This window comes from Ascaphus truei, chromosome 1, assembly GCF_040206685.1.
Source record: "Ascaphus truei isolate aAscTru1 chromosome 1, aAscTru1.hap1, whole genome shotgun sequence".
NCBI classification, from domain to species: Eukaryota; Metazoa; Chordata; class Amphibia; order Anura; family Ascaphidae; genus Ascaphus; species Ascaphus truei.
In genome coordinates, this window is record NC_134483.1 from 233,893,894 (window position 1) to 233,916,337 (window position 22,444).

Genomic DNA, 22,444 nt, shown 5'->3' on the forward strand with positions numbered 1-22,444 from the left:
AGACTGCCCATTTATCTTCTACATTTTTTCCTGCAAAAACAACATCCCAATGTATTACTTGTAGATTAGTTCTCAGTTTATTAAAATCTGCCATACTAAAGTATAAGGTCTTTGTTGAACCCAAGTAATCTGTTTTTTGATAATTTATTTAAAATGAGAAAATGTTATGATCACTGTTACCCAAATGTTCCAGTACTTGAATATTTGCTATTACTTCTACATTGTTTGATATTACCAAATCCAGTATTGCCCCTCTCCTGGTTGGTTCCTCAATAATTTGGGTCATATTATTGTCTTTAAGCACCCCCAAAAATCTGTTTCCTTTTACTGTAATGCTAATCTCATTGCCCAAGTCTAATAGTATGTCTGGATAATTAAAATCACCCATTAAGCAAACATGACCTAGTTTTGATGCCTTCTCCATTTGCAAAAGTATTTTAGCTTCCTCAATCTCACAGATATTTGGTGGTTTATAGCATATCCCTACAAACATTTTCTTTATACTTTTACCTCCACTGTAATTTCTATCCACAAGGTATCTACATTTTCATAATTCCCTTCCTAATCATCTTCCTTTATAATAGGTTTTTGATCCGGTTTAACATATAAGCATACTCCACCTCCTCTTTTATTTGATCGAGCCTTCCAAAATATAGGAATAACCCTCTAAATTAACTGCCCAGTCATGAGTTTCATCCCACCATGTTTCAGTAATGCCTATGATATCATACTGCTCCCTTGCAGCTATTAATTCAAGCTCACCCATTTTATCTGTCAGGCTTCTTGCATTAGCAAGCATGCAATTAAGTTTTCTTTCCAGCCTGTACTATTATCTTGTATTGTATTGTATGTCTTTATTTATATAGCGCCATTAATGTACAGTACATAGGGCTTCACAGTAGTAATACATGTGGTAATCAAATAAATAACAGTCCCTGCCCCGAGGAGCTTACAATCTAATTGTTATTTAGGGAGAACGTACAGAGACCGTAGGAGGGAGTTCTGGTAAGTGCGACTGCAGGGGGCCAAGCTTTATGTATCGTGTTCAGAATATCCACAGTGCTATTCATATGCTTCTTTAAGCAAGTGTGTCTTAAGGTGGGTCTTAAAGGTGGATAGAGAGGGTGCTAGTCGGGTACTGAGGGGAAGGGCATTCCAGAGGTGTGGGGCAGTCAGTGAAAAAGGTTTAAGGCGGGAGAGGGCTTTAGATACAAAGGGGGTAGAAAGAAGACTTCCTTGAGAAGAACGCAAGAGTCTGGATGGTGCATCTTATCTGCTCCTTCCTTTCTGCACCAATTTGTTTTAGTCTTTAGAAATTTACAAGGCACACTATTACTAGCTTTTAGTTTAGATTAATACTAAACCTACTGTGCTGTTTCTGCTCACTCAGTTCAGACCAATACATCTATAGTGTGGTGTAGTTTTGGGGACAGTGGCCACTGACATTTACAGTACAGTGGTCTGCCAATTATATTATATTACACTAATTAAATGTGTCACTGGTGTTCCTATAGTCACTTGACCCTTATGATCTGTTTGCACCAATCACTATTCAATTATGTTTACATACAGTACCTCTATTGCACTTTATAATTATATATTCACTCACGATATATACTTTACTTTAGCTACCGAGCACCTGTATCTCCAGTGACCCCACTGCAGCTATTCCCTGTCTCTCAAGGTAATACACCGTCGCAGTCAACTATTTGATTTAATACTTTTTTTAAAACTAGCTTAAGTTCCTCTTCTTGATTTATTTTACTATACTCATTAAAATGTATATTTTATATATATTTTTCTGTGAGGCGCAGTGCACCACCGGAAAATCTTTCTTGTTTATATATATATACAGTACATACCATTACCTATTCCCTGATAGCACCCCTACAGTACCAGTCAAGACATGCTGAGCCGCACCCTCTTATCATAATATCCGAGTGATGAATACCCACTGCTTTGATAGTTTGTACATTCCTAAAGTGTGTAATTCTTAACTACAGTACACATTCTGTGTATTCCATATCCAAAGTGTGGAATACATTGATTTGAACTATTTCATAATACTGTGTAACTAGCAGGGACTTTTGCTGGGTCCTTTGGACTTATTGGATAGACCAGAGGTGCGCAAACTGGGAGATTTGTCTGGGGGTGTGCCCCGGTGAGGGGGGGGGGATAGATTTGTCCGGGGTTGCGCGGGTGGTTGCAGAGGTCCCGCTCTCTTCCCCCAGGCATTTAAATTTAATGCCAGGGGATCGCGTGAGGCCTCTGCAACAAGAAAACTTACCGAGATTCAGATGCTTTGACGTGTCTCCATGGCAATGCAGCATCAAATGCTGCCACGGGGTCATGTGACGTGACGTCACAGGTGTCAAATGATGCCGCGGGTCACTTGACCTGACGTCACGTGACCCCGGAGCTTCATTTGACGCAGCTGACAGGTAGGGGTGAAGGGGGGGCACGAACTCCGGAGCAGGCAGACAGGGGGGCGCAGCAGGCAAAGTTTTTGCTCTCCTGGGATAGACGAACAAATTAAGCACGAGTTGATTTAAAGTAGCACAGTTTCCATGTTTTGCTAATTGCCATCTTCCCTCTGTTGCTTATTCTTATGCATAAATGGAAAACTGCTTTCTTGACTTCATCCAAAGATTGATTTGAGTATTGATTTATTTTTTATTACAGAGCCACAGACAATGATTTAAAAAAAGTTATAGCTTCCTTGTTCTTGTATTATACATTAAATTGAAACTTTATTGCTACTACATAAAACTGAACAAAAACTGAGGTACTGTAAGTAGTATAATATTAATTATATCCTATAATAACTTGTATTTGTTGCAAAAGTCATTAGATCTCTTTGCTGGAAAAAAGGACAAAGGATTGTGTCCTTTTAACTATTATTTTCAGAAGTCTTTATATCTTAATACTAAATCTAATTATAGGGTTTGATCTTTGCAGATTTTGCTATGACAGAATAGTGTGAAAAAGCCATTTGCAACATTTATCTCAACATTTAACATTTAACAGTCTCTTGCTTAAAGAACAAAAAAAACACTAAACATTCTAAATTATTTATATAACATTGACATATTTTATATATTTACATTTACAATGTTAAGCATCTTAAGTAGTAGACACTAATCACAGCATGTACTGTACTTCAGAAACTTCCTGAGATGCTATGTTTAAATGTGTGTTTTCTCACAACCCCTCTCATGCTTTGTGCTTACTTACTGTACACAAACATACACCAATCATTAGAGTGGGTATTTGTTACAGAATGTGTCACTGGGAAACAGTCCAACATGTTATTCACTCAAAACACAGTCCTTTTGTAGCGCACTTTCCCCACCCCCTGAGACATGTTTGGCTACGGTGTGTGTATATGGAGCAATACCTGTGGTGCACAGGAGATCTGAGTCTCCGTTACTGAGAATCTGGGGTATACCCGAGTCGATGTTCGTTCGGTAGCGCCTCCACCTGTACAGGATTCTATGATGTAGAATAATCCCGCTACAGGACCCACATACAATAAAACACACACTTATGAAAGATAATAGTTTTACTGAACATAAATAACCTAGGATATATATATATATGCCACCAACCAGGCCACGCACCACTGTACCATCCAATGCTCCGCTCCCCCACCCAAGGTGTGTGTGACAGCGCTGCCCCACTATAGTGTTTGAGTTGGTGCACTGATGCGTTGGGTACCTACCGGGTGATGCCACACCCGGGCGCGCTGATGCCATGATGCTGGGTTCCACAGATCTGATGCTGATACTGCAAAGCATCCGCCTCTACGTTGGGTGGGTCCCTCGTGGATTGTACCACCGTAAACAATGTCTTTATTAATGTAGGGCGATCTGTGTCCTGGACCACAGGCTGCAGCCACCGTGCGGCATCTCCCTGTGTCCCTAACACTAATATTGCTAAGCAGGGCAGGGTCCCTATCTGAGGGGCAAGTTCCTATCGCAGCCACAAACTATATGGGAGTCAGGGCCTAGCTGGGGCATATTAGGGGGTATCTGGCCTAGTGCAGATACCACTGACATCTGCACATATAACTTACTCCTTCCTTGTCCCAGCTCCAACTGTCACTCTCCTAACTGTCAGCTCAAACTTCAAGCACACCCAAAGTTCCAATCTCACCTCAGGAGATTCTAGCAGCACCTATTGGCTGTACTGTGTCATGTGTTGTGCAGCCCCTGAGGCTGCTGGAACCTTTGCATGCATGAACCTTTTCTGCGCATGCGAGCGCACAAACAAAATGGCGGATCTCTTACCGGCTACATGGAAGGCAGAAGTGGATTTTGGTGAAGGCAATGAGGCATACATGGACCATATCGACATGTGGTACAAGTTCATCGATGATGTGTTTCTATTGTGGAGGGGACCACCTGACCTACTAAAGACATCAGTGGGGGCACCGCGAACCCGTAGTGAGCACCCGTGGGTCCCCAGACCCCCGTGGGAACCACCCGAGGCCCCTCAGACACCTGTGGGTCTGACCCGGGGCTCCCAGACATTCGCAGGCCTACCGTGGGGACCCAATTGTGGCCCACGGTGACCCGCGGAGACCACCTGGTGGGCCATGGTGCCTGGCGGGACCCACCAACAGGCCTCCAGAACCTGTATGAAACAAGTTTCTGGTAACCTGTAGGTCTGTGAGGTGACCCACCGGGCCCACCGGGGACTCGTGTGGGCCTGGGGTATGAACCCTGTATGTAAAAGAATAAATCATGTAATTATGGGGGGGCACGGGGGTGGGTTATGTATTTAATAAATAGAATGATGTTTATTGTGGGGCTGTGTATTGTTTTTATTGTGGGTACTGGGGTGGAGGGGGGGGGGGTATTGGCCCCAAGGATATGTGGATAGGCCTCCCTTGTGGGTAGTGGGTGAGGGTGGTTAGGCCTCACGGGGTGGGGGGGTTAGTGGGGGAGGGTATGTAGTCCTCCCGAGTGGTGGGTGAGGGTGGGTTAACCCCTTAATAACTGTAGCGGTTAATAACCACTATGGTGATTAAGGGGTTAGGGGACATTACATTGGCTATTGTGATTGTTGTGCATGTTTTGCAGCACCGGAGGGGCATGGGCAGGATGAAGATGAGGATGAAGACGGCCTTCATCGTGGGTGCCTGTAAAATGTAAGTGTAATATATTTTTACTGTATTCATTGTAATTTATATGTATTTAAAATGGGCAAATGCATTATTATCCATATGTGGATAATAGTAGTTTTGCCCATTACAGTACTGTATGTGTTAGGGGGCGGGGGGATGTGTGTTGTTTATTGGGGGCAATTGTCCCCAATAAACATGCTAATGTGCCTTAACCCCTTCATTGCCTTAGCGGCTATCCGCTAAGGTAATGAAGCTTCATTAATGTAAATTTTAATAATAGTGTGCGGGAGCAGGGGGTCCCCTGAGCTGAACCGCATTGATTTCTGCCTCAGAGGCTCCCTGCTTCCCGAGTTACAGGCCCCGGTTTGGGGCATCGGTGCCAGTGTGGACGCCATCTTTATAGAGCCCACGGACGCTATAAAGATGGCGGCGGCACTGGCATCCGATGCCCCATACCGGGGCCTGTAACTCGGGAAGCAGGGGGTCTCTGAGGCAGAAATCAATGCGGTTCAGCTCAGGAGACCCCCTGCTCCTGCACACTATTTTTAAAATTTACATTAATGCAGCTTCATTACCTTAGCGGATAGCCGCTACGGTAATGAATTATTATTTATTGTTATGTGTGTTTTCATACTAGCGTAGATGTGCAGGGGGTCTCCTGAGCTGAACCGCATTGGTTTCAGCCTCGGGGACCCCTACTTCAGGAGATATAGGCCCCTTTATGGGGTGCCGGTATCCCTCTGCAGAATTTAAATGTCCCGGTCACGTGACGCGGGAGCTTTAAAGTGCAGGGGATACCGGCACCCCATAACGGGGCCTATATCTCCTGAAGTAGAGGGTCCTCGGACCTGAAACCAATGCGGTTCAGCTCTGGAGACCCCCTGCTCATGTACACTAGTATTAAAATGTATTTATTTAGTGTTTGATCGCCTGTAACAGCCTTGCATGGAGATGGCAAATCTCCATGCAAATGTTACATGCGGCTTTTTTTCCTATCAGCTAGCGTACGTAAAGGTTAAGAACGCTAGCAGGGGGAAAAAAAGCAACACGTACGCTGTGGCTGTTTTGAGCTATTTTGAGCAGGTACGTTAAAAAATGGCCTCAAGGCCTTAGTGAATCACATCCCCGGCCTCACTTTTTAACGAACCTGCTTTTTGGCAAAATCAGAACGCAAAGCCATTGAGCTTAGTGCATAGCCCCCAAAGAAACAGAATCCATGAAATTCAAACAAAGCAACCGCGATAAACATATGTGCCTGGGGCGATTGGCCGCGTTATTGCCACGTGGAATAAAGCAGAGCACACGAAAACGGCTCCATGATTTGTTTGAATAACGGCCGCTGCATCTGTACATTTAAAATACATACAAGAATTTGCCAAAACAACCATTGCTTCTTACTGTATGTATAGGCCTTAAGGGCCATAAATAAATACATTTGGAATAAATGTGTAAAAAAAAAATGCAATCACAAAACAAATACAATAAAAATAATCTGTAAATTAAAAATAACATACATTCAATATTTTTCCTTACCTTTAGATGTCTTAACCCTCCAATTCCCGTGGTCACTGGAAGTTCTCGAACCAATCCACGATCCCAAACAGGAACAGGCCACAGGTAAAAAAAAAAATCCAAAGTCCATTTCTCCTTTCTTTTTCTTCATCTGTAAATTGTAATCCAATGTTGGGGTCTTTCGGGGTCTCCGTGTGAGGAATCGGGGAACACAGCCCCTGCAGCATGTTCCCTCCTTACCTCCTGCTACACAGCATTCCACTGCAAGTGGTCAGAGAGAGCGCCTCTCACGGCGCGCTTCCTCTTTGCCTCCTGCTGTACTGCCTCCCGTGCACCTTACAGAGCGTGCGCGCCCACAGAGGGCTTTCCAGATTCCCACAGAGCTTGGCTCCGCCCCTCCTGTTGCACTGCTCCCCAGCTGCGTGTCAACACTAACATCTTCCTCACCTGTCTCCTGCTTCTCTCAGCCTATCCCTGCCTCCGCAGAGGCCGCTCCTCCGTTCCACCCTCTTCTCTCATTGGACTCCTGTTGTTATATATGCTGAGCTCTGTTACTTCCTCTTCTGCTGAGCATTGTTATTGGTAGCCTTGTGTTCCCAAGTCTTTGTCTCTGCCTTGTGTTCTCTGTGCCTCTAACCTTGTTCCTGCTTGCCTCCCTGTGTACCGACCCGGCTAGATTTAAGACCCTGCTCTGGATTAACAACCCCAGACGTTCCAACCTTCTCATCCCTGACCACGGCAAATGGACAATCTACTACTCTACTGGCTCCAACCCTTGACTTCGACACCTCAGACTCGGACTATTCTCCTGTCACCTATCTACAACCTCGGCAAGTATCAGGACTAACCCAATCTCTCCAACCCAGATCCGGAGATCTTGACTATCCACCCTCCAGGCGTGCCTCTGCTGCTGTGGGTGTGCAGTGCTCTACTTTCCCACCTCAGTACCAGGGTCCCACCTTGTTCATGGTGAGTGCAAGCATTACACGTCGCCAGTATCCCCTATGCTTTTAAAGCTCCCGCGTCACATGACCGGGTGATTTTAATCCTGAAGGTGGGATACCGGCACCCCATAATGGGCCCTGTATCTCTTGAAATGGGGTCCCCAGAGGTTGAAACCAATGCGGTTTAGACCCCCTGCTCATGTACACTATGATCAAAATCAATATTCTTAATGCACGATCGCCTGTAAAAGCCGTGCATGGAGACGCAGCGCATCCATGCAGCTCTTACAGGCTGCTTTTTTTTCCGATCAGCTATCACGCTTTAGATTTTTAAGCACGATAGCAGGGGGAAAAGAAAACAGCTCATGCTATCAGGCATGTCTTTGCACGTGAAGGAGAAACAGGTGCGCAAATCACATCAGGACATGTAAGGAAGAGTAAAAACACCAAATAGTGCCATATTGTCTACTTAAGCAAATTAGCTTCAATGCTGAAAGTTCTATAAAATTTGCACTCACGTGTTTAACATGAAATCAGAGCGTTGTGGTTATTCAAAGTTACCAACTTATGTCTCCAGACAGGTACTCCAGATCCACATAGAGAGGGGGAAATTCCATATACAAAAAGAGGGGAAAAGCAAAATAGTATAGTACTAATTAGCCCCTGAGGAAGACTTTACAGTGGAAACACGTGTTGGGTGATATCAGTGACCACTAAAGGAGCCCTTGTTGATGACATCTGGAGTGGAGGACAACTTTAATCAGCCCAGTACCTGCTGTGACGGCCGTGGAGCGGATGCTGTTTGCTGTGAATATTTTGTCTGACCCTGTGACCCAGTGTGGTCTGAATGCTCTCAAACAAAGGCACTTATGTAAGTGGAATACTTTGTGTTTTTAACATTAAAAACAGTACTATACTATTTTGCTTTTCCCCTCTTTTTGTATATGGAATTTCCCCCTCTCTATGTGGATCTGGAGTACCTGTCTGGAGACATAAGTTGGTAACTTTGAATAACCACAACGCTCTGATTTCATGTTAAACACGTGAGTGCAAATTTTATAGAACTTTCAGCATTGAAGCTAATTTGCTTAAGTAGACAATATGGCACTATTTGGTGTTTTTACTCTCTCTTACATGTCCTGATGTGATTTGCGCACCTGTTTCTCCTTCGTTTGCTGATTGAATTTGGTTTGAATTCTACGTCAGGAGCTGCACTCATTAAGGATAGTATATCATCTGTGTTACCTTTGATCTGTTGTGATATTATTTGCGCTTGATTTTTCCTTGCACATGTCTTTGCACGCACCTAACCATATATGCTTCACTTCTTATTGAATCCCGCTTCTGGCTTCATTTTTTATCGTGGGATTACAAATTTCCCAATCGGGCGCAAAAGCTCACTGCTTAGTGAATCGCCCCCTTAGTGTGTTTGGTAGGCATCTCTCAGGTTTCTTTACCTTCACTATAGTTAAGAAAAGCTAGTACAGTATTACCATGTTCACGGAATTTTACTTACCCCATTTTATTTTTTCTAGTTCACTGACAAGAAGAACTTGCCGTCTTGGACCTCTTTCATTTTTCTTTTTCCTATTATATCTCTTTTTAGAAGTTACATGTCCTCATCATAATCATTATTTGCTTGCATAATTCCTATTTGAGTGGGTATTTCTAACCACATACTTACCATTGCATTTAAATTGCTATGAGATAGCCAATATTAATAAGGTTATTTGTGTAACGATTTACAATGCAATAATTAGTTTATATAGTTTTTTGTTATTCATATACAAAAATACTGTAAGTGCTTTAATTTTTCTCTTTATAGGGCTTTTTCGCAGATTCTTTTTTGAATATTTCATGGCCCTGCACACTAAGGGACAGATCCACAAAGCTCTGTTGTCTGCCGGAGCAGCAATGAAGTGCCTCTGGAAGTAGGCATACGTCCCGACGGCCGTATCGCTGAGGCGCTTTGTCAAGGGATCCCAGAGGCACTTCATTGCTGCTCCGGCAGACTACCATTTCAAAGCGGTTCAGCTCAGGAGACCCCCTGCTCCCGCAATCTATTACAAAAATACAGTAAAGCAGCTTCATTACCTTAGCGGCTAGCCACATAAAAGTGGAATGATTGTGTCTTTTATGGCCTTGAATTGTACAGCAGCGTATTGAAACTGCTTCTTCAGTTCTCAAATTGTTGGGAATTTACCGTTGGAGCTGTCAAAGTTGACTTTTTTGTAAAACTGGGAATAGCGATCAAAAGTCGCATGTTGTGTAATATTAGCTGGGCAAATTGGCTTGACTGCCCTCCTGTTTGTTACTTATCTTTCCAAAGTTTCCACTGGTATTACAGTACGTACAGCTGGAAGTCATCTATTGCATCCCCATGGATTATGGCATTTGCCTCCATTGTGCCGCAGGTGTGCTTTGGAAAGCAGCCACAGCTAACTGATACAGGATGCCACTTTCCTGCAGGTCTGTCCCTGTAGCATTGGACTTGTAGCCACAATTTCCTCATCTGTGATGTTGGTTAACATCCTGGTATGGCATGGAGACACAGGGGGAGGGTTCCTCAGATGTCTTGTTCTCTTCTGCTGCTGTGGGCCTAGAATAAAATAGAGACCTTTGATGTCCTTCACCATTTGGTCCATCCTCTCCAAAAGCAGTGCAATTTTTCCTTCCTTTGTGTCCCGTCTCTTGATGCAGTGACAGGGCCTGATCAATGGCAGAGCTAGTCACATCTATAATGCATTATGTACAAGGTGATCATAATTGTATATTGCAAATCCACTTGGCATTTCCAAGCTGTGTCTGAACAAGTTGCCAGTGGCAGCAAAGCTTGAACGCTGTACTTTAGTGGGATAAGACTAAGTTCCTCTGGGCTGTGTACGAGTTGGGTCGAGCTTGTCTGAGGTGAGGTGAGCAGGATCTGAGTTAGACTGAGCTGGTCTAGGGTGAGGTGAGCAGGGTCTAAAGCTGATAGCTATGGGGATTGGTGGACAGTTAACCGGTTGCAGAAGCAAGTTTCCTGGGTACACGAATGGCATTGTTCACCTTTGCAATTTTGGGTGCTGCCTTGTTTTTTTCCCCCAGTTTAGTCTTTTTGTTTTTGGAAATTGCATGTACTGTAGAATTTTGTCATCAGGTATTCTTCGCTTTCTTAGGCTCCGTAGAGGTAGAGCTGTAAGCATGCTCTGGCATCCATGTGGATCAATCTGGATTGATCCATCATTGAAGCACAAGAGATCTGAAGCACAAGAGTTAATACAAGAGTTAGTTCTGATCGAGATCAGCGAGTGAGGCAATACAATTTCTGGGAGAATTTATGTACAGTACTGCTGACGTCACAGGGTCAGCATTTGGCACAAGGTGTTAATGTTGGGTGGGTTTTACTTGGTTATTGGTTGTCTACTGTTGCAAGGTGTAAAAAGTAGGCATATACCTGTAACACTACCTGCATAATAAAGCACAAAGAAAAAGCAATTCATATTGAATACACATTTATTAGTAATTCAATACATTCTGAATAGCGGTCATATTCAAAATAATTAACAATCAAACCAGAATTGCAATAAGGCAGATCTACAGAAAAGGATTTACAACATGGGACATCCAACGATAAGTCTGGATACAGAGTTACCGATCACCTGTAGAGTAGAAAAAAAGTAGGTCAGTATTCCTACATACAGAGAGTTATTACTGTCGAGGCAAAAAAGGACCAGGGCAACTGTGATATTGGTGAGGTCTTTTATGTCAAGAGATGGGCAATTCCCTGTATCAGTCTTAGAGCATTGACAGAAGCTTTAGATGTGGCATTGACTTGGCATGTGACGGTTGCTTGGTTATTCAGGATGTCTCCTAAATTGCTTACTTGATTTTTGTAATGCAACTGTTATTACCTATCGAGGGGCAGACTTGCAAGAGCAATTTGCTTAAGGGCAGGGTGGTCCTTTGATGAAAAAGGAATGTAAAAACTGGTTCCCTAATATATTATTTTGGTATGGTACTCAGCACTCTATTAAAATAGTTATGCGTCAGACCAAGATAATATATTAACAATTATATACCATTCAGAAACACATCAAGAGATGCATCCGATAAAGTATGGTTTAGGTTATGTTAGAAACTATATAATGTATTTATTTATTTCAAATGAATGTAGGATATGTTTCTAACAGTTGCCATGGTATTAGTGATAAAGAAAATAAGCGCAAATGACACCACTTTAACAAAGAAACAAGATATATTGTCCTTTAGAAAGTGCAGCTTCTGAAATAGGACTCAATCCCAATCCAAACAGCAAACGATGAAGAAAAGCAGGTGCGCAAATTTCATCAGAACATGAAAGAAATTAAAATACAAAATAGTGCAACATTGTTTTTTTCAGAGAAATAGAATTCGTATTGTAGACTCTGCAGATTTTACACTCACGTGTTTAACGTGATATTCAGGCAGTGTGGTTATTAGAAGTGACAAACTTCAGTTACATCCAGACAGGTACTCCAAATCAACACAGCTGGCCAACTTTGATTGCATCCAGACAGGTACTCCAGATCAACACAGGCAATGTTCCATAGGGGGGAGGGGAAATCCGCACATACAAGGAGAAAATCAAAAATAGTGTAATATTGCTTTATTATTAAAAAAACACAAAGTATTGCACTTACATAAGTGTCTTTGTGGTGAGCATTCAGACCACCCTGGGTCAATTGGACAGACAGCACTCCAAACAGCAGCAGCTTCTGCTCCATGGCCGATACAGCATCCACTGGGCTGAATGATACCATTCAGAAACACATCAAGAGATGCATCCGATAAAGTATGGTTTAGGTTATGTTAGAAACTATATAATGTATTTATTTATTTCAAATGAATGTAGGATATGTTTCTAACAGTTGCCATAGTATGTTATATATTTTGTGAACTAACTAAGTTAAGTGTGTACAATGATATTCCAACTATTTATTAGAATAATTATAGAGACAGAAATACTTTATTCATACACACAGTCTACTGGAAACTCTCACTGGTGCCACCAGTCTAAGTTCTTTCTAAAGTAAAGCTGTCTCACTTTTTTATCTGGCCTGTAACTGTTGTATACGCCTATAATATATAATCTTTAACATTGCATGCAATGTGTTGTACAGATGCAGCGGCCATTATTTTAACAAATCACGTGGTGTATACCTCGGAATACCCATGTCATGGCGCGGGATTGCTTCCAACCGTACCCCCTTAAGACGTGAGTGCAGGCGAGTGCATAAAATGGCGTTTTAGTTTTGTGGCTTTTAAACACCTGAAATTGACACAGTAGCACAGTAGCACAATACTGTACACATTACAATTCATTCTTTTCATGCCATTTAATTGCACACAATCCATGAAATTCAAACAAAGCAACCGCGATAAACACGTGTGTCTGGGGCGATTGGCCGCATTCATGCAGCGTGGAGTACAGCAGCGCACACGAAAACGGCGCTGTGATTTCTTAAAATGATGGCCGCTGCATCTGTATATAATGTACTGTGTAACCCTTTTCACATAATGTAACTATGTATTTGTAACCATGTATTTGTCACTATAACTCTGTGCCCAGGACATACTTGAAAATGAGAGGTAACTCTCAATGTATTACTTCCTGGTAAAACATTTTATAAATAAATAAATATATGATGCACTGACAATGAAAATAAATAAGTGATCTCTTCCACTTTTTTCCAGCAGAAGGGACAGGTTGGTAAGGCCCTCTTGTACATAGCCTCCCACACCTAATAGCAACTTGGGCAACTTGTTGCCCAGGTAGACTAGGGGATATAGCAAGTAGGAGGACGAGGGGGAGGAGGTAGATGAACAATGGGATTGATCATTATGAGTGATATCCCTGAGGTAGCCAATGAGTTGCTTAAAGCAGCAAGTGCGGACACAGTCAACACTGGTCGAATGCGTGCTTGCTGCACTGCCCAGGTGATGCCATAACAAGTACTAGTCAGCAGGGCTAAACGTTTTGTCACATTCGTGGTACAGTATGCTGATGCCTCAGTTGGGTCATGGTGTGGAAATGCCTATTACAATTCTGCAAAAGATTAGCAAGGTCATTATGCAGCTTACTGTAAGCAGAATGCTGCATGTGCATCAACTCTGATGCTGACACTGCATGATGGCCTGGTCATATTGCTCACATGACGCATCTACAGGAGATGATGGCACTCTTGAAGGAGCAGGGGACTGAGTGGCGGTGCAGCAGGAGAAGAAGATGGTAGTGCAGCAGGTGAAGCTGGAGCTATAAACTCCTCTTCTGAAACCTCGGTGATGGTTAGGAAAACTCCTCTTTGGGCACATGCAACAAAATTAATATTGATATAGTGTGAATAAACAAATGTATTTACATGTTAAGATGTCTTGAATAGGTGTATTAATATGTCTATATAAATATTATTTACCATACTCTAAGTATAATTAAATGAGTTTATTAATGTGTTCTAATAAGCAATAGTTAAAATTTCTATTATGCCGCTAATACGTATGTGCGTTAACTGGAGTGCATATTAGATTTTTCCCAATGCGCATGTGTTGTATTGATTAATGTGTCTCTGCACTAATAACATACCTGCTACTGTATTTGGTGGCGAATGCTATTTTCATATGTCATTAGCTTAGTGGATACCTGTTAAACTCAGGAAAAAAACGTCTGTTACCTATTTGACAATGTAATTTGCTCTGATTTAACAAAGCAGGATGCATCTTGGCCATAAACTGTAACCACAGGGGTTGACCTAGAATTGAGCATTTACACGATATAAGACAGTATGGCGTAGACAACGGGTGCGCAAACTGGGGGGGTACAAGATTTTTCTGGTGAGGCGCTTCAGTTGCAGGGCCCCACGCTTTTCCACAAGGCATTTAAATTAAATGCCGGGGGACCAAGCGAGGCCTCTGCAAGTCAATTTACCAAGCTTCAGTCGTCTTCCGGACTCGTCTCTATGGCAAACGTGACACGAAATGACCTGGCTGTGTCATTTGACGCTGCACTAAGGTAATGGGGGGAGGCACAAGCTCTGAGGGAGAAGAGGCCACTTGAAACAAAAGTTTGCGCACCCCTGGCGTAGACTACGAGACATATTTTCTTGCCTCAAAAGAATAGATTTTTTTTTTGTTTTAAATTATGGCTATTTTCTGCTGTTATTTTAACCCATACTACATGTCAATTTATGGATTTATACTGTGATTTCGTTCTCACGTCTCCTTGGTTATGTGTTGATATACAGTACCAACTGTATGTGACACCTGTTTTTTCTGTATGTTTTACCATTAAAAAATTTACCATAATTCCTGTTATATAATCCTGAAAAATATTTTTCGTATAATCCACATTGGCAGATTGAAATTGAACAGAAAAAAATGCACATAATCCGTGATATCAGATAATCCGCAGCGCCCTATTTCCGTACTTTTAACAACAGATAATCCGCACGGATTATACATTGGAAATTACTATAATAAAGAATTTACCAAAATAAACATTTATATCATAAAAATGCCTTGATCTTTGGGTAAAGTAGTTCCTTTAAATGACAAATGATGTAAGGTCTTCTCACTCTATGTTTATCATCCTAATTGATAATACGCTATATTTTATTTAAGTTAATAGCAATGAAAGTGTCAATAGACCAGTTAATTCTTGTAACGAACAATAAAAACAAATGTTGTGCAAGTCCTCCATCTTCTTTAATTTATTTAAAGTCCTATATCTAATGAATGGACAAATAATCTAGCACATAGCAGAGAAAAACTCACGGACAAACTATTTCTTTAAGCAAATCTTACATTAATTGTTTCCCATGTCTGGTAATCTACTTTTTAGAATGCATCTGTGCCCTTCAGTATTGAGCGAACTACAAAACCTTTAAAAAAAAAAAAATACTTGAGTAGAGACAAATTATTATGAAAGGGAATCTTACCCATAGAGTACCCTGTTCAAGCATTTTATCACTAAACAAAACAGAGATCCCAAACAAGTCTCTGGTTGATATTGAAAACATTGCTACAGTACTTCTGGAGACGTAGATAGATAAAATAAAAACTGTTTCAGCAAGAGACATATCGGATATACAGGAAGCAAACTCCAAAATCTAATGGTTTAAATGAAGAATTTAATTTGGCTTGTTTTATTTAACTTCAGTTCTAATCAATCAGTTAGGTCTGAATTTATGGAGTCTTTTTTAAAAATAACTTGCATTATCAATTATCTGTCATTTGTTACTAATATTATTTTGGAATGATTTACTTTTTGTTCCCCTTTTTTTTCTGCATCCATTTTAGGCCTACATCCACACTGCTTCTCTAAGTAATTGAACTTGACATTAACCTAATTTAACATCATATTATGACTAGAGATTGACAAATCTGCCCAAATCCGTTTCCCGGATTTTCGCTGATGCTACCCCCAAAAACTATTTAGCTGCGTGAAATCTGCTAACATATTTGGGCAGTTTCAATCCACGTGGATTAATTAAAATCCGCCATTGAATACAACCCGTGGACGGATTTGTAGATACAGTACCAGCCTGCAGATTCAGCGAACCGTTAGCGGATTCTTAAGAATTTGTAGAATCCAAGCCGTGGATTTAGCAATTCATTGGTGGATTCTTAAGAATCCACCAACAGATTGCTGAATCCACAGATTGGATTATATAAATCCGCAAAATATGAATCACCCTTTTTGACATTCATTCGCTGTATCCGGCGACCAAAGGAAGTGGCCGAACTGCTACAGATCCAAATTCACTATTCCCTCTCTAGTTATGACTAATAGTGTTTGTTAAGGTATGTTTTCTCCAGTAAAGTGCATTTCATTACGTATAATGGTAGTTGGTGATAATAACATTACAATTATATGCAAATTAGGCATTATTATAACATTGCATATCCATAAACATTTTTTTTTTTTTTCCACAAAAAGGTTTTTATTATTGGATTACAGTACATTGCATACAGTGTCTACCAACCCGCTATCTTACTTTATTGTACCATAACCCAATTTTTCTTTTTTCCGCCATCCTCCGTTTTAACACAGACATACCGGGTAGACTCACTCACGAACCTAACAAACCAGACGGACACATAAAAAGGGGGGGGGGAGGGATGGGGGGAGGGGGCGAGCTCATTGTCTTCTCTGCGTTCACCGAATCCATTCTTGTCTATACTCAAAGGGGCAGCTTGTACCTGTGGGCGTTCTACTTACCGTCTGCCCTACCTGTTCCCTTTTTACACGTCGTCTGTACTGGTTCCTCGTAGGAGAATGCATCTATTTATATTATGGCATGATGGTGGTGGCATCCACCCCCGGGATGTCCGAGTGGTCCAGCCACTTGGTCCAAATTTTCAAAAAATTTATGCCGGTGTCGTTGACCAGACTCGTCAACTGTTCCATCCGGCAAATATACCAGATTCTGTTTCGAATTTTTGTAATTGTGGGTAAGTCTGGGAGCTTCCACAGAGCTGCGAGTTCGCACCTCATGGCTGTTGCAAAGTGAGCAATCAGTTTTTGCGCCGGTCTGCCTATTCCCCGAGTGCGCCTGCCTAGCAGGAACAGCCAAGGGTCCAGGGGGACCGGTCGTCCGAGAATACTCGTTAGCCAATCCTGGATTTCCTCCCATAGAGGAGCCACTTTTGGGCAACTCCACAGCATGTGAAGCAAGTCTGCCTGTTCCCCACATTGTTTTGGGCACAATGGAGGGTAACCTTTGACAAACTTTGCTAATCGTGTTGGGGTGAGATACCACCTCATTAGGACTTTATATGCATTCTCCTTCAAGGTGGTGCATATAGAGCTTTTCGCTGCTGCCAGTACTATTGTGGACCAGTCTTTGTCTTCTAGCGTCTCCCCTAAGTCTGTTTCCCATTTAATTCTATAGTTAAGTTTAGTGTCAACGTCCTGTCCAGGGCAGACCACCTCTCTGTATATCCGAGAAGTGAGTCCCGATGTGTCCGTGCCTCTGGAACACAGCTGCTCAAAATTTGTGCGCTTGGGGCGTTTGGGAGTTTTCATATAAAATGCTCGCACCTGGAGGTATCTAAAAAATTCGGAATTGGGCATCTCTGTTTCTGATCGAATTTGTTCAAATGTTTTGAAGACTTGGTGTCTCTCCAGGTGTAGTAGCCTAGTAATACCTTTTGCTTTCCAGACCGCAAGGTTCTTGCGTAACATACCCGGAGCGAAATCAGGGTTCCCCGTAATCGGGGTCATAAGCGTGTTCTGGGTTGTCAGGGCACACTTATGTTTGGTGTTCTCCCAAGTAGCCAAAGAGCATTTCACTGCGGCCAGCGGTTCACTTAAGGTCTGTTGTATCTTTTTGGGTAACCAAATTAGATCCTGTATCTCTACGGGGTCACAGCAGGCCTTTTCCAACTCAACCCACCTCCGTATGCTAGGTTGCATGTGCCACTGAGTAATTTGGGATAATTGTGCCGCTTTGAAGTACGATATCAAGCAAGGTACCCCCAAACCTCCTCTAACTGTTGGCCTTGTAAGGATGCTATTTTTTATACGTGGTTTTTTATTACCCCAGACGAATTTCACCATAGAGGACTGTAAACGGAGGATGTCGTCTCTGATCACTTGTATCGGAAGGGTCTGAAACAGATACAAGATTCGAGGGAGGAGATTCATCTTAAGGCACTGGATCCTGCCGATCCACGAAATTGTGTGGCCTGACCAGATCCGTAGATCCTCCTTCAGAGTCCTAATTAGCCTGGGGTAGTTGGCTTTGTAGAGGGCGTCGTAGTTTTTGGTGATATAGATACCTAGATATTTTATGGAGGAGGTTTGCCATTTGAAATTAAAATTCAGTTCAATCAATTTTTCCGTGACCTTTGGCAGGTTGATATTTAGTGCTTCTGACTTTGTCTGATTGATTTTGAATCCCGAGATCTTATTAAAATTATCTAGCAGACTGAAGACATTTGGCAGAGAGGTAAGGGGTTTGGATAACATTAGTATAATGTCATCTGCATACAGGGCCACTTTGTGTGACTGATCCTTAATCTGTATGCCTGTTATATCGGGGGAGTTGCGGATGTGTGCCGCTAGGGGTTCTATGCATAATGCAAAAATGAGTGGGGACAGGGGGCATCCCTGTCTGGTGCCGCTCTTTATAGGAAAGTCATCCGACAGGAAGCCCTGGTGTCTGACCTTCGCCATCGGTTCCCTGTAAAGAGCCAGAATAGCTCCCAATATTCTCCCCCCTATGCCGAACACTCCCAGCGTCTCTGTGAGATAGGGCCAATCAATGCGGTCGAAGGCCTTTTCAGCGTCCAGACTCAATGCCATAGACGGGATGTGTTTTCTATGTGCCAAATCAATTAAATCTATTATCCGTCTGGTATTGTCTGTAGCTTGCCTCCCGCATATGAACCCTACTTGATCTGGGTGGACCAGCTTCGGCATGACTAAATTCAGACGGTTAGCTAGCAATTTGGAGAAGATTTTGGTGTCTGAATTGATGAGAGATATAGGCCGGTAGCTTTTGCAATCCGCTGGGTCCTTTCCTGGTTTGGGGATCACTGTTATAGACGCCTGGTGCATTTGGCCAGGGATAGGGGCACCATCTAAGAATGAGTTGAATAGTCGGGCCAGGTGAGGCACTAATGTTTTCCTAAATTTTTTATAGTACAGGTTAGAGAAGCCATCTGGGCCTGGGGCCTTGGACGGCTTTAGTGCTTTTATTACCTCTGATATTTCCTCACCTGAGAAGTCTACCTGTAATGCCTCCCTTTCCAATCTGCTCAGGCTGGGTAGTTTTGCCTCCGTTAGAAATGTCCTCAGCTGCCTATGAGTGTTCTCACAATGGGAGACCTTCGCCCCATCATATAGGGTCTCATAGTAATTTTTAAATGCCTCTACAATTTGTTTGGGATCAGAAGTAAGGTCACCTTTCTTGGTTCGAATGGCTTGAATATGGAAATTACGGTTACAATTTTTGAGTTTATTGGCAAGTGGGGTATCTGGCTTGTTCGCTTTCTCATAGTATCGTCGCCTAGACCAGGTCAGCTCTTTCTCCGCTCGGGAGGACATCAATAAATTTAGTTTTGTTTTAGAGTCGCGCCAGGCCTGTAAGGTCTGCGCTTGTTTGTTATTTTTGTGTAGGGCAGAGAGGGCTGTTAGCTCTGATTGGAGAATCTTAATTTTATTTTCCCTTGCTTTTTTCCGCCTACTTGCTATCCCTATGAGCTCCCCGCGGAGAGTCGCCTTATGGGCCTCCCATAGGATGGATTGAGATGTCACACTACCGACATTCTCCTCAAAATAGACCCTGATTTTATCCCTTATTGCCGTTTCAATTTCGGGGATTTTTAGCAGAGATTCGTTTAGCTTCCATGTCGCTCCTGGTCTGTCTAGTCTGAAGTCTGTGCACCGCAGCTCGATGGGTGCATGATCTGACCATGAAATATCATGGATGCCCGTATGGGAGATCTGCGAAACCATTCTATTGGACACAAAGAGGTAGTCTATCCTGCTGTATCTGTCATGTGGATGTGAATAGAATGTGTACTCCTTCTCTCCCGGGTGTTGTTCCCGCCAGATATCTACCAGTCTGTTTGTCTTGAGACCTTGGGTCCAGATTGCTCTGCTTTGTGTGTGTTTCGGTATTCTGGGCGTGCACCTGTCGGCTTTCGGATCTAGAGTGAGGTTAAAATCCCCACCTAGTATCACCCCGCCTTGTGCCACTCTATGTAGAGTTATAAAGAATTTTGTGAAGAAGGTATCAGCCCCTTCGTTGGGAGCGTAGACATTGGCTATTGTGAGGGGTTGACCCCCCACCTCACCTACTATTATTAAGAACCGCCCGTTCTTGTCTTTTTTTGTTAGAGTTGTGTTAAACGCCAGGCGGTTGTGTAACAAGGTTGCTACCCCTCTCTTTTTAACATTGGCTGACGCAGAGAGCCATGTTCTATATCTGGTGTCTAGATATTTAGGGGAACTGGTCTTTGAGAAGTGGGTCTCTTGGAGTAGTATTATGTCGGGGTCCTGTCGTCGGTAGTCAGTAAATGCTATTTTCCTTTTTAGGGGGCTATTAAAACCTTTTATGTTGTGCGATAAGATGGTGAAATCCTTACCCATTGATGTTTTCAGTATGGAATGCTGCGTTACCTCTTGCTATCCGGGTCATGTTGTGTTTCAACGTATGGTTCAGTGAACTGCTTTGGATATTGCTCGTCTGTATAGGAGAGAAACATTGGGGTACACACATTGGGGACATGGGGGAGACAACAAATAAACCTTGGTAACTTTCGGCGACATCAGGGGACCGAGTCCCCCTGGACGCCTGAACTGCCCCTCGTGGGGTTCCGGTTCGGGTGGGCCCACCTCTGACCATGTCAGGCTGAGCTTGACCCGTTTCCACCGGCCCACCGGGGTCTTTCATGGGTCCTTTGGGGTCTAACCCCCAAGTATCCATGAGGAGACTCATGCCGACGGCAAAGGGGCAAGCACCCTCCCCCCCACCGTTTTTAAAACATAGTTAATGGCAAATCTTCGTAGCCAATACGACCGTTCAGCATCCCTAGGACCGCAGGCAGCGTTGTTGTGAGTGTGGCTTATCTGTGTGGGGTACTCTTCCTACTTCTATGTTCCTGCCCTCTGTGGGGGTCTCTCTATTACTTGTTACCTACATGGGCCTGTGGGTAATGTACTCCCCTCCCTCTACGCGTTCTCTTGCTGGGACTCTTCCTTCCGGTGTGTGTGTCCCAGTGTTCATGCACCCCTTTGGCTGCACTGTGTCCTCTGTGTGGAACTATTGGGGCCTACGCTGGGTATTCTCCCTCTCCCTACCTCCCTTGGAGTGCTGTCGCTGCCTGCCCGGGCTATGTGTGGGTCTTATGCCCCTGCGATTTGTCCGGGATAGCTGCTTTTCCGGGTCTTGCTGCGGATTTGGCGCTTCTGAGTGACGTGGCTCTTCACTTCCCCAGCCGGTCGCCTCTACCAAGATGGCCGCGCGGCCATATCCGGTGACGTCCTTCCGGTCTTTGGTCTTTAGCTGCCGGATGTCGATGGGAGCGGACGTCTTCCCGCGCTGGGCTCTTCTTCTTCCGGCCGTGCAGCTTTCGTCCCGCCATGAGTTACGATGCCGCCATCTTCCTTTGGTGCGTGCCACGCGCCTCTTCCGGGTTGCGGGGCAGCCAGTATCACCGGCATTGCAGGTAGGTTTCTTCTTTTTGTTTTCCCCTCCAGGCTTGGCTTGAAACCTTGGGGCAGCGTGTACATGTCTGTTATTGAGTAGGTGGTGCTGTGGCATTATGAAGTCCACTTCTGCTGCTCGGTGCTCCTAGGTGCTAGCGGCCTTGTTAAATCAAACTTCGTGCCATAACTTGTAGGCAAACAAACAGATTCATAATGTACAGTTCATTTGACAGGACTTTATTCACTCCTTCTCCTGTTCCGTAGTAGCACGGGTCTTCCGGGATGTGCCGGCCTGTTGCCACTCATTGTCCGGTTCTGCTTCTTTCCGTGGGCTCCTGGCTTCCCCCGTTGTTACCCCCAGCCTGCGCAGGAATTCATCCCCTTCCTCTGGGTTTTTCATCGAGGTGGCCCTTCCGTTCCTAATGACTAGCAGTCCGAACGGAAAGGTCCACCTATATCGGATCGCTCTATCTCTGAGGAGGCGGGTGATCGGTTGTAGTTTCAGGCGTCTGGCCAGGGTCAGAGGGGACAGGTCTTGAAAGAGTTGTAGGGAGACCCCCTCAAACTTACAGGCTTCTTCCCCACGGGCTTTTGTGAAAATTGCCTGCCTGGTGCGGAAGTAATGCAACCGAGCAATCACATCCCTCGGTTGTGCATTCGCCAGCGGCTTGCTCCTTAAGGCTCTAT